Source organism: Anomaloglossus baeobatrachus, chromosome 5, assembly GCF_048569485.1.
Source record: "Anomaloglossus baeobatrachus isolate aAnoBae1 chromosome 5, aAnoBae1.hap1, whole genome shotgun sequence".
Lineage (NCBI taxonomy): Eukaryota > Metazoa > Chordata > Amphibia > Anura > Aromobatidae > Anomaloglossus > Anomaloglossus baeobatrachus.
The window spans coordinates 578,964,006-578,976,876 of NC_134357.1; the positions used below are offsets into that span (position 1 = coordinate 578,964,006).

Sequence of the window (12,871 nt, forward strand, 5' to 3'; positions counted from 1 at the left end):
TGATGTGGGGCGCAACATGGAGGATGGGGGGGATGAAGCATGATGTGGGGGCGCAGCATGGAGGATGGGGGGGATGAAGCATGATGTGGGGGCGCAGCATGGAGGATGGGGGCGATGAAGCATGATGTGGGGGCGCAGCATGGAGGATGGGGGGGATGAAGCATGATGTGGGGGCGCAACATGGAGGATGGGGGGGCGCAACATGGGGATGGAGCATGATGTGGGGGCGCAGCATGGGGGATGGAGCAGAATGGGAAAATGAGGGAGGGTGGTGGACAGTATAGCAAATGGGAGTTACAGTATGGAGAATGAGAGGCATGGTATGGAGAATGGGGTAGCATGGGGGGGGCATGGTATGGAGAATGGGGTAGCATGGGGGGGGCATGGTATGGAGAATGGGGTAGCATGGGGGGGGCATGGTATGGAGAATGGGGTAGCACGGGGGGGGGGCATGGTATGGAGAATGGGGTAGCATGGGGGGGGGCATGGTATGGAGAATGGGGTAGCATGGGGGGGCATGGTATGGAGAATGGGGTAGCATGGGGGGGGGGCATGGTATGGAGAATGGGGTAGCATGGGGGGGGGCATGGTATGGAGAATGGGGTAGCATGGGGGGGGCATGGTATGGAGAATGGGGTAGCATGGGGGGGGGCATGGTATGGAGAATGGGGTAGCATGGGGGGGGCATGGTATGGAGAATGGGGTAGCACGGGGGGGGCATGGTATGGAGAATGGGGTAGCACGGGGGGGGGGCATGGTATGGAGAATGGGAAAGCATGGGGGGCTCGGTATGGAAGGGGAACCATGGTGGGCTTGGTATGGGGGGTCTTGATATGGAGAAGGGGCAGCATGGGGAGCGCTCAGTTAGGAGCCTGGGAGGGCTCGGTATACAGAATGCGAAGCATAAGGCTCATTATAGAGTGGGGACATCATGAGGGGGGCAGTGAAGTGGGGGATGCATGGAGAGGTGGGGACAGTGGAGGTCATAGTTCATAAGTGAGGAAGGTCTGGAGTGTATAATTCAGTGGGGAGGACAGTGGGGTTTTCATGTGAGGGGGCAGTGTAGTGGGAATGTTATAGGAGAGAATGTGGAGGCTGTATGCTGTAAGTGACACGGTGTGTGGTCATTCTTTGTGCTGTGAGCTCAGTGATGGGCAGTTATTCATTCTTGGGCACAGCCTTGGGCTTACTTCGGGTGGTTACTCTTTAGTGAGAATTATGAGTCTGTCACCAGGTTTTTGCCACCTAATTTGAGAGCAGCATATTGTAGGGGCAGAGATCCTGATTCCAGTGTTGTCACTTACTGGGCTGCTTAGTGTAGTTTTGATAACATCACTGTTTAATCAGCAGTAGTTATCATTACAGGACTACTTGGTGTGCTGCAGGTAGTCCAGCATATTCATGAGCTCTGTATAACTGCGAGATCTGCAGCAGAGAAAACGACAGCAAACAGCTCAGTAAGTGACACATTGCTGGAATCAGGGGCTCTGTCTCTACATTATGCTGCTCTCAGATGGGGGAGCAAAACCTGGTGACAGATTCCCTATACGGGCACCATTGCAGTATGTGCTGCAGCCGACCAAACAAGAGGGGAGTCTTGGGAGACGCTGGACAAAGTGTTGCTAAGAGCGATGACATTTTACTTTTACTCCCAAAATGGCAATTAATCTGCATACACATTTATACAGGGGACGTCGCTCTGGCATGTACAGTTTTACCTTAATATTATATATATGCAAACTGTTCTGTCCCCCCTGGTGCGGCCGATGTCTTGGTGCAGATGTGCACCGTCCTATTTGCATATTAAAGACAGTCCCTCGTCCTTAGGTGAGTCAGTGCTGTCTAAAATCACTTAGCATTTCTGCACGTGTCCTGACACTGGAGGAGCAGAGTAGCACTCCAAGTGTCAGTGTGTGTGCGCACGCAATGTGACTGCAGTGTCCGCGTGGGTGCGCCTGCAATGTGACTGCAGTGTCCGCGTGGGTGCGCCTGCAATGTGACTGCAGTGTCCGCGTGGGTGCGCCTGCAATGTGACTGCAGTGTCCGCGTGGGTGCGCCTGCAATGTGACTGCAGTGTCCGCGTGGGTGCGCCTGCAATGTGACTGCAGTGTCCGCGTGGGTGCGCCTGCAATGTGACTGCAGTGTCCGCGTGGGTGCGCCTGCAATGTGACTGCAGTGTCCGCGTGGGTGCGCCTGCAATGTGACTGCAGTGTCCGCGTGGGTGCGCCTGCAATGTGACTCCAGTGTCCGCGTGGGTGCGCCTGCAATGTGACTGCAGTGTCCGCGTGGGTGCGCCTGCAATGTGACTCCAGTGTCCGCGTGGGTGCGCCTGCAATGTGACTGCAGTGGGTGCGCCTGCAATGTGACTCCAGTGTCCGCGTGGGTGCGCCTGCAATGTGACTGCAGTGGGTGCGCCTGCAATGTGACTGCAGTGGGTGCGCCTGCAATGTGATTGCAGTGTCTGCGTGGGTGCGCCTGCAATGTGACTCCAGTGTCTGCGTGGGTGCGCCTGCAATGTGACTCCAGTGTCTGCGTGGGTGCGCCTGCAATGTGACTCCAGTGTCTGCGTGGGTGCGCCTGCAATGTGACTCCAGTGTCTGCGTGGGTGCGCCTGCAATGTGACTCCAGTGTCTGCGTGAGTGCGCCTGCAATGTGACTCCAGTGTCTGCGTGGGTGCGCCTGCAATGTGACTCCAGTGTCTGCGTGGGTGCGCCTGCAATGTGACTCCAGTGTCTGCGTGGGTGCGCCTGCAATGTGACTCCAGTGTCCGCGTGGGTGCGCCTGCAATGTGACTCCAGTGTCTGCGTGGGTGCGCCTGCAATGTGACTCCAGTGTCTGCGTGGGTGCGCCTGCAATGTGACTCCAGTGTCCGCGTGGGTGCGCCTGCAATGTGACTCCAGTGTCCGCGTGGGTGCGCCTGCAATGTGACTCCAGTGTCCGCGTGGGTGTGCATGCAATGTGATGCAGGTACGTTCTGACACCTGGTTGCTGCCTGTATTTGACTGCCGATTCAATGAGGAAGGTTGTTGAAGTGAGCAGAGAGCACATCACAGCGCACAGCGCCGTGTGCCCCTCCTCACTGTGCTCCTCCTGTGTTGGATGCACACATGCACTGACGCTTGGAGTGTGCCGCTGTGCTCCTCCTGTGTTGGATGCACACATGCACTGACGCTTGGAGTGTGCCGCTGTGCTCCTCCTGTGTTGGATGCACACATGCACTGACGCTTGGCGTGTGCCGCTGTGCTCCTCCTGTGTTGGATGCACACATGCACTGACGCTTGGCGTGTGCCGCTGTGCTCCTCCTGTGTTGGATGCACACATGCACTGACGCTTGGCGTGTGCCGCTGTGCTCCTCCTGTGTTGGATGCACACATGCACTGACGCTTGGCGTGTGCCGCTGTGCTCCTCCTGTGTTGGATCCACACATGCACTGACGCTTGGTGTGTGCCGCTGTGCTCCTCCTGTGTTGTGTGCACACCCGCACTGACGCTTGGAGTGTGCCGCAGTGTTGGGTGCGGTGCAGACAGGAGATCTGGTGTTACGGTGCTCACTCTCACCAATGGATCACTATTAATCAAGACACAGGCCTGGCTAGTATTTTCCTATATTAGGTGGTATTGTGCACCAGGCTTAGGCCGCGCAGAAATGTCCTCATTTTCATATCAAATGTGGCTTTTTCAGTGAACATTAAAGGGAACCTGTTACACCCTTTTTCAATTCTAAACTGCCCCCCCTCTTGTTAGTGACGCAATGTAAGTGATGCACATTTTCTGACTATAAGGACAATGGAGCAGTTTAATATTAAAGGTCGTGACCAGTTCCTTTTAAGCTGACCTATATGGGTGGGTTTATTTCTCCACAGATCATGTCCCCCATATAAATATTTCCGCAGTCTAGGTGTCATTTTGGGGTGACAGGTTCCCTTTAAGTCAGCTTAAAAATCATCTCACCTGACGAATGAAAGTTTTTTGTCGTGCATCGGTTGATGGACACTGTATAGATAAATCAGGTTCCCATCTTTGGCTGCAGTGTGAATGCTGCTTTTAAAGGGGTTTTCTCACATTGGGAACTTGCCCCCTATCCTTGGGATGGGGAATAACTTTCCAATCGCTGGGGGTCCGACTACCGTGGCCCCGAGTGTTTCCCAGAACATGCAGACAGAATGGATTCCGGGAGTAAAATTTCATAGTCCTGTCTCCTGAGCTGTGCACTTAAGAGGTCTTTTGAGCAATTGGTGGGGGTCTCAAGTCCCACCCCATGATGCCCCTTCTCCCTACTGAGCCCACCTCTGCCCTACTAATCTCCTCAGAATTAATGGACCTAAACCTATAAGATCTCGTCCAAAAGTTAAGTCTACTGCCTGGGACTAATCAGTATTGTGGTTCTTATATGGTCCACAGTCTAATGATGGCTGGTAACAACTACCAGCATCTCCTTACCATTGTTAAGGACATACTGAGAGTTGTACGTTAATGCAATACATAGATGTATATGGGTCTAACCTGACACTGCACTTGATTGCTGTGTGAATTTGGCATTGTATTCATGTACTGATGGTGGTTTTGGCGATGTATTGTCTTCAGGGTGGGTTTGGTGATGTGTTATTGTGTTTAGGGTGGTTTTGATGATATTACTGTATTGACAGTAGTTCTGTTGATGTATTACTGTACTAACTGTGGTTTTGGTTACGTATTATAGTATGTAGTGTGGTTTTAGTTATGTATTACTGTACTGATGGTGGTTCTGGTGATAGTCATGTGGCTGTTGTAATCTTTACCTTATCAGTCTTGATCCTAAAACATAGGGTCAGCGTGCTGGACTAAAAATACAGCTATCTGCATGTCTGTCAGCCGAATAAGTAATAGACTAAAGCCCCCATACACTATAGTCTGATTTTTAGGCCGGCAGCTATCTTGCTCGGCTCTCCCATATACAGGAGCACTCATTCTGCCAATTGTTTCTGTGTTCTTTATTAGAGCCGCTGCTGGACATCTCCGACAGCAGCTTATCATTTAGAGGATAATAGGATCTACACTCCGTAATTGGACATGCTGGATCCTTATTCCCCTGACAATCAGAATTGAGAGCCCCTGTTCACATTGGGCTATCAGCAGAACCTGTCGATATTGGCGGGTTTAGACAACTTTAGGTTAATGTGTATGGAGGTCTTAACTACTATCTGAAGGCTCTGGGCTCTATCAGGGCATGTGCACACGTCTTGTAGATGTCTGTGAACCCCCGGAATTATTCAGACAGAAAACACTTTAGGACAGTCATCATTTTATCCTGAAGCAAATATTTATTTTTTTTGCTGTGGCTTTTTGGTTGTTTTTTCCAACATCTTTTAGCTCCTGGATTTTACTTATTTTTTTAAATGAAGTAGTAAGCGGCATCCAAGCAGCAGCCGCCATATAATGGACCGGTCACAACTAGTAAGCGGCATCCAAGCAGCAGGCGCCATATAATGGCCGGTCACAACTAGTAAGCGGCATCCAAGCAGAAGCCGCCATATAATGGCCGGTCACAACTAGTAAGCGGCATCCAAGCAGCAGGCGCCATATAATGGCCGGTCACAACTAGTAAGCGGCATCCAAGCAGCAGGCGCCATATAATGGCCGGTCACAACTAGTAAGCGGCATCCAAGCAGCAGGCGCCATATAATGGCCGGTCACAACTAGTAAGCGGCATCCAAGCAGCAGGCGCCATATAATGGACCGGTCACTGTCAGCCGCTTCATGTCTGAGGAAACCTGACGCGCTTAAAAAAACTCCAAAGACTGAACATATGGACAGCAAGTCGTTTTACATTCCAGTGTATGAGTTCATTTCTTTAATATTTAGAGTTTGGGTTTTTTGGGCGGGTTATAGGGCGGATCTGTCTGGAAAAAGAAAAAAAAAAGCTGTGTGCATATAACCGTAATCTGACTGATCAGAAGGGGGCGCCACCACTGACAGTGCCTAGGGCAGCAAAAACCCCAAATACGGCCCTGATTAAGCCCCTTGTAGTATGATGCCCCTGAGTGACCAATTACTTCCAGAAGTCACATAATTAGTAAATTGAGTCACCTGTATCATTTATTCTCAGTATAACTACAGCTGTTTTGTGAAGATTTCACGAGTTTTGTTTCAGAACATTAGGGATCAAACAGCATCTTGTAAACCAAGGAACCCACCAGACAGGTCAGGGATAAAGTTGTGGAGAAGAGTAAAGCAGGGTTCAGGTATAAAAAAAAAAAATAGCCAAAGCTCTGAACATCTCACTAAGCACTTTTCAATTCATCATCCAAAAATGGCAGGAGTATAGTGTGGGGACACGAGGGTCAGTGGGTACAGTCGTCCGCTGGCCTGACTGTCTTCAGAAAGACTGCTCGGACCAGGGCTCATCTCACTGAACGCCTGTACTCGTTCCTCGTGGGCAGAACACTTCTCAGACAACACAGGATGAGGGAACCACACCTTGGGAGGACGTTACTGGTTCATCAACAGGAAAAATCATATTGTACATTTCCAGCAAGAACGCAAGATGGTACAAGCGACAGAGTCTCTCCCATCTGTTGGCTCGCGAGGGATTAGAATCTTTGTGACTTCGGGGCTTCCTGGGCCAACTATCCCAGTCAGCAGCACCCCGCTTTTGATGAGCACCCACTGAGAGGAGATAGCGGCAAGGTTAGAAAGATGACTCAGCACAGCAAGATATGTAGCCAGGTTACTGAATTGTCCTCACCTGGGTTCTCCAGGCACACTTGTGGGCTCAGCATTGAGCAGTGTAGCAGATCTGTGATCTTCTAGCTAAAAATGTGGATTTTAGGCTGAAGTCCTGCATAATGAATGTGGAAACAGGAGCAAAGCTCTTTTTATATCACTCAGTTCTCATTTCAGAGTATTGTATCTTACAGGATTGGTGGGAGATGGCTGTTCTCTCATTGGTTCAGTTCAATTCAACTGCATAATATTCCTCTAATTTACATAGTCAAAGAGGCTGAGGCAATCCATATTTAACAGGCAATAGGGCTCCGGTTAGTCTGACATTAAACAATGGCTAACGTCTCTTGATTTGGCAATCAAAGAAACAAAGGGTCTGCCCTAATTAAGAACAGTTCACCCCTCACACAAATCTCCAGATGCTTAGTTGTCAGATATAGCACAACTGCAAAACGACAAAGACATGGCCGTTCACTTAAACTGAGATTCCAAGCAAAAAGAGCCGTAATTATAGAGAAGCAGCCAAGAGGCCTATGGTCAGAGGAAAAGCAGGAGAGATCCAGAGCTCAAGGGGAGACTCTGTCCACAAGACAACTATAAGTCATACACTCCACAAAATTGGTCTTTATAGAATAATGGATATTTTTTAAAAGCAAAAGAATAAGAATTGAAAATTGCTTCACAGACACCTTCATTCAATTTAACTGAGATACAGCTGTTTTATAAAGTAGAAGGGGCAATAATGTCACCTCTAGATGTGTAAAGCAGGTAGACACGTCTCCCAAGAGACTGGCACCAGTAATTCCAGTGAAAGGAGGTCCAGCAAAGTATTCACTCAGGGGGCTGAATACTAATGCACATCCCAATTTTCAGAGTTAAATTTTTTAACATATTTAGAAATTCATGTAAAATTTCCTTTATACTTCACAAATGTTGGCTATTTTGTGTTTTTATCACATAAAACCCCAATAAAATCCATTTTTTATGGCTGTAATGTGAAAAAATGTGGAAAAGTTCACCGGGTGTGAATAGTTTTTCTTGCACCATTTTGAAGAATTTGAAACAAAAAATTAATAAAGAGAAGACAAAAAAAGTGACTTAGAAAAAACCCAACAGAATTGATGAGTTGGATGTGAGTTTTGTGGTGCAGAGCCCGTTATACCGGCAGACGGGATGTGACCGGAGGCAGAAATATTTAGGGAAGGAAAAGATTTTACACTTTGTAGATAAATCCTCTCTTCCCGGGATGTAACGGCCTCTAATGCCGGGATCACACGGCCGGATAAAGAATCATCACAGCTTCATCCAGAAAACTAGGACAAGTCTTTTCTTATTTGTCATCCATATACAATCCGGTATTTACAGCCGCTATTAATCATTTACAAGACCATTTACAGCTTCCTCCATTACAGAACTGCAATGTACCCGTAACACAATGTCTGCTGTATGGTGGAGCTGGTGGGAATCTGATGGTTTGTGCAGACACAGACCTGAATGGACGAGTCTCCTCCGATTTACAGAAGGCACTAGAGGATGCTGGGATTATTCTCACACGCAGATTCTGTCAGTGAGAAAGAAAATCCCCATCTGCACTGCCACATCCAATAACAATGGTCTGAGGGCGAGACGTTGTGTTATTTTATGGACAGCACTGAAAATACAGTAGTGTGAACGAGAACTAAAAGGAACCAAAGCTCTTATCTCTCCTAATCCTGCCATCTCCACCACTCTCATTACACAAGTATAACACATATAATACTGGAGGATAAAACAAGACTGAGCACAAGACCTTCACAGCCGTCTACACATCATAGGAGATTTCATGGCACCTTCTCTCCATCTACCTGATGATCCTGAGGAACATCGGGAGCTTCTTGTTTACAGTCCTGTGGGAGAAGAGGACGGGGACATCTCTCTGGTGTTGTCCTCTTACTGGATAGAGCTGGAGGAGACACATACAGGGACTGAATTCATTCGTTACATACAGATAATTATAGGCCGTGTGTATTTAGTCCTGTCTATTACCTGGTGATGTGAGGGGCTGGGGAACCTCCATCATGACGTCCTTGTACAGATCTTTGTGTCCTTCTAAATACTCCCACTCCTCCATGGAGAAATAGACGGTGACGTCCTGACACCTTATAGGAACCTGACACATACAATGATACCGTCACCCCCGATCCCTTCATAGCGTTACTGTATAATGTCCCAGCATTCCCAGCAGTGTCACCTCTCCAGTCAGCAGCTCAATCATCTTGTAGGTGAGTTCTAGGATCTTCTGGTCATTGATATCCTCATGTATCGGGGGGTGAGGTGGAGGCCCCGTGATTGGGCTCAGGGGTCTTCCCCATCCCTCAGACACAGGGGCCTGACAGCGCTCACTAGAGGTCTTCTTCACTACTGTGTAATCCTGGTTATGGAGAGACACAGTAATAAATCTCACTACAGACATTTCCAGAGTCCTCACCTCTCCAGTTCTGTCCATCTGTTATTCCCATAGATAAGAATGATGTAATGTGACGTCATCAGAATCTCTCACCTCTCCAGTAAGCCGGAAGAGGATCTCTAGGGTGAGGTGTAATATCCTCTCCGCCATCTTGTCCCTGTCCATATCCATCCTTCACGGGGCAATCAGGAGAATTCTCTTCTATAGAAGATCTCCACTGAGAGGATCCGATATTGTAGGGACCTGAATGGGGAGAAGATGACGATGTAACATCATAGAGAATCCGCTGTAATAATACAATTACTGGAGATAATAAGGGGAAACATATAATGAGAACATTCTGGGGGAACATTATACTGTGTGGGGAAGAAAGGGGCCAAGGACTGAGGGCAGAAAGGGGCCGAGGACCGAGGGCAGAAAGGGGCCAAGAACCGAGGATAGAAAGGGGCCAAGGACCGAGGGCAGAACGGAGCCGAGGACCGAGGGCAGAAAGGGGCCGAGGACCGAGGGCAGAAAGGAGCCGAGGACCGAAAGGAGCCGAGGACCGAGGGCAGAAAAGAGCCGAGGGCACAAAGGGGCCGAGGACCGATGGCAGAGAGGGGCCGAGGACCGAGGGCAGAAAGGGACCGAGAACCGAGGGCAGAAAGGGGCCGAGGGCAGAAAGGGGCCGAGGACCGAGGGCAGAAAGGGGCCGAGGACCGAGGGCAGAAAGGGACCGAGGACCGAGGGCAGAAAGGGGCCGAGGACCGAGGGCAGAAAGGGGCCGAGGGCAGAAAGGGGCCGAGGACCGAGGGCAGAAAGGGACCGAGAACCGAGGGCAGAAAGGGGCCGAGAACCGAGGGCAGAAAGGGGCCGAGAACCGAGGGCAGAAAGGGGCCGAGAACCGAGGGCAGAAAGGGGCCGAGAACCGAGGGCAGAAAGGGGCCGAGAACCGAGGGCAGAAAGGGGCCGAGAACCGAGGGCAGAAAGGGGCCGAGAACCGAGGGCAGAAAGGGGCCGAGGACCAAGGGCAGAAAGGGGCCGAGGACCGAGGGCAGAAAGGGGCCGAGGACCGAGGGCAGAAAGGGACCGAGGACCGAGGGCAGAAAGGGACCGAGGGCAGAAAGGGGCCGAGGGCAGAAAGGGGCCGAGGGCAGAAAGGGGCCGACTAATTACAATTACAACTAATTGTATAGAAAATAGTTCCGGCACACTTCAAAAAATGCAAGAGAGCAATATAATGCTTCAAATTATTTTATTTTACTTGTGCATAGGCAAAACAAATGTCCAACGTTTCAACTATCAATTTTGGTTTGTGTCAAGGACAAGAGGATCTAATGTAACAAAAACATAACAGATTCTTTTAGATGATGTACAGTCAATAACATACATTACAAAGCTTTATACAAAACATCACTAATGAAAAGAATGCATCAAATTGACGCTATAAGACAATAAAGGAACAATAATGTGATGATTGCACAAATACATTAAAAAAGTTGAATGACTGAGTTTATACAATTTATGAATTAATATTAATTATTCTCATTTAAATGGAACAAATGCCAGACTGGTCAGAATGATGCCAAGATTCCGAAATATAATGAATAGTGTCCACACAGCTAAGAAAAAAAGTGACAAAAGGTTTCTCAAGCTACAAACTGTGGCTTCTCGCTGGGGATATGAGGATATGAGGATATGGGGTGAACAGCATAAGATGAGTAAGCAGAAAAATAACATACAAATGTAAGAGTACAATATAAAAGAAACAGTGATACACTTATATTTGGGAACACACCGATGATTTTTTTTTGCCTATGCACAAATAAAATACTTTGAAGCATTATATTCCTCTCTCGCATTTTTTTGAAGTGTGCCGGAACTATTTTCTATACAATTAGTTCTATATTTCCGTGCACCTTTTTTTCTCACAGTGAAGCCAGGTTTATCCTGTATTTTGATTATATATTTTTTCCCTGAGCTCCTGTGTCTCATTTTTTGACAATCCTCATGTCTTTTACTACCTTTTCATAGAATGCCAAAGAAGTAACGAATATATTATCCAAGGTCAACATTCCAAATGCATTTTTATCAGTTACCACTGAGGAGGTACGCTCTCGGGATTACGAGAAGGAACTGAGGAGACAGACGGCACTGGAACTTCATTGCGCCACTCTGGCCGAATACCATAGAGTACAAAGGATTCCCAGGGGATTGAGAGAACCCTTGAGACTCACTTTGTTTTCGGACAATCCAGAATACTGTTCGAAGTTTGAGAGCATCATCAACAAATGTTCAATGGACATCATTATTTTAACCATTGAATATTTACAAAAAGAAATTGAAACATTGGGTCTTAAGATCCATTCCATAAAAGAGCAGTTAACGAACACTATCCCTAACACCGAATGGGAGAAGATTAAATCTAAGACTAAAGAAACCATTATAGAATTTAGAAAAACCCTACAGGAGAAAAAAAGAAATCTAAATTTGTTCGGGACCAGGAAGATTATTCCAAAGATCAGGTGTATCGATGGCGGTTCTCCGACGAGGCTCCTAGATGATCTACAACTTACAGTCATTATCCTTCTTCATCCAGTTCAGAAGGAGACCAGTATACTACTCGCATAACTTGTTTTTTAGGACCAAGACAAGATTGAGGAAAACGAGGCGTAGCAAGAGGAGGCACAGGAACCACATCGACGTACCACATACACACTCACAGGTACGACGAATTTAGTGTACAATATATCATCTCACAATTTGTCATTTATTGAGTCACAGGTTCTTCAGAAAAGGTTATCTTTTTGTCCAACTCCAGCTTTTAATACATTTCAGCTTGATCAAGAGATGAGGAGATTTTTTAGATTGTTAAGGCTTAAGGTACATTTTGGGACTGAAAGTGGGACTCAGACTCACACAACTAAAATAGAGCAAGGTAACACATTGCAATTGAGACAGTTAAATCTCAGAATTCCGAGTTCATTCAACCCCCCCCAAGACATATCATCCAGTAGAAACCTACATTTCTCTGGTAACTAATGACATTGACGACACGTTAAAATCTGTAGAAGGTGGCAAATTTAAGGTCAGACATAATATTTCGGTGGAAGAAAACAGGGAGATTCAAAGCCTAAAGAATAATCATAAAATCATCATAAAACCTGCTGACAAAGGAGGGGCAATAGTGGTAATGGACAGAGCCTATTATATTGAAGAGTTACATGGCCAATTAGAAGACAGAAATACATACTTACCTATTTCAAGAGATCCAACATCCCATATACAGTCACTCATTAAGAGCATGGCAGATTCATATTTACACAATAAAACAATAGATGCTAAATTGGCGGAGTACCTCATTAAAACACATCCCATTACACCAGTAATTTATACCCGCCCGAAAATTCGTGAAAATCTTCAACGACCTCCGGGTCATTCCATAGTGGCTTTAACTGAGTCTGTCCTTTCTCCCCTGGCCATCACAGTAGAGAAGATTTTAACACCGCTTGTCCCAAAGATAACATCATATTTGAAGGACACTTCTGATTTTTTATCTACATCAGTTTGAGTCAATTCCACCGGGCAGTCTTTTAGTAACACTTGATGTAAATAGTCTTTATACAAGCATAGAGCATCATGATGGTCTGGTAGCGGTTGATTGGCTTCTTGAAAGACATAGTTCCTACGACAGTACTCAAAACTCTTTCTGTAAGGACCTTCTCCAACTGGTCCTCAAGAATAA

At 47.4% G+C, this 12,871-nt stretch overlaps 1 long non-coding RNA gene across 1 annotated transcript in view; it reads right to left on the minus strand.

Annotated features, from left to right (window-relative positions):
- The window catches only part of LOC142310459 (uncharacterized), a 33,132-nt gene extending 24,520 nt beyond the window's left edge, over nucleotides 1–8,612 (minus strand). The window contains exon 1 of the long non-coding RNA XR_012754159.1: nucleotides 8,546–8,612. This is a non-coding gene — a long non-coding RNA (uncharacterized LOC142310459). The remainder of the gene's footprint in view (nucleotides 1–8,545) is intronic.
- Nucleotides 8,613–12,871: the final 4,259 nt, after the last annotated feature.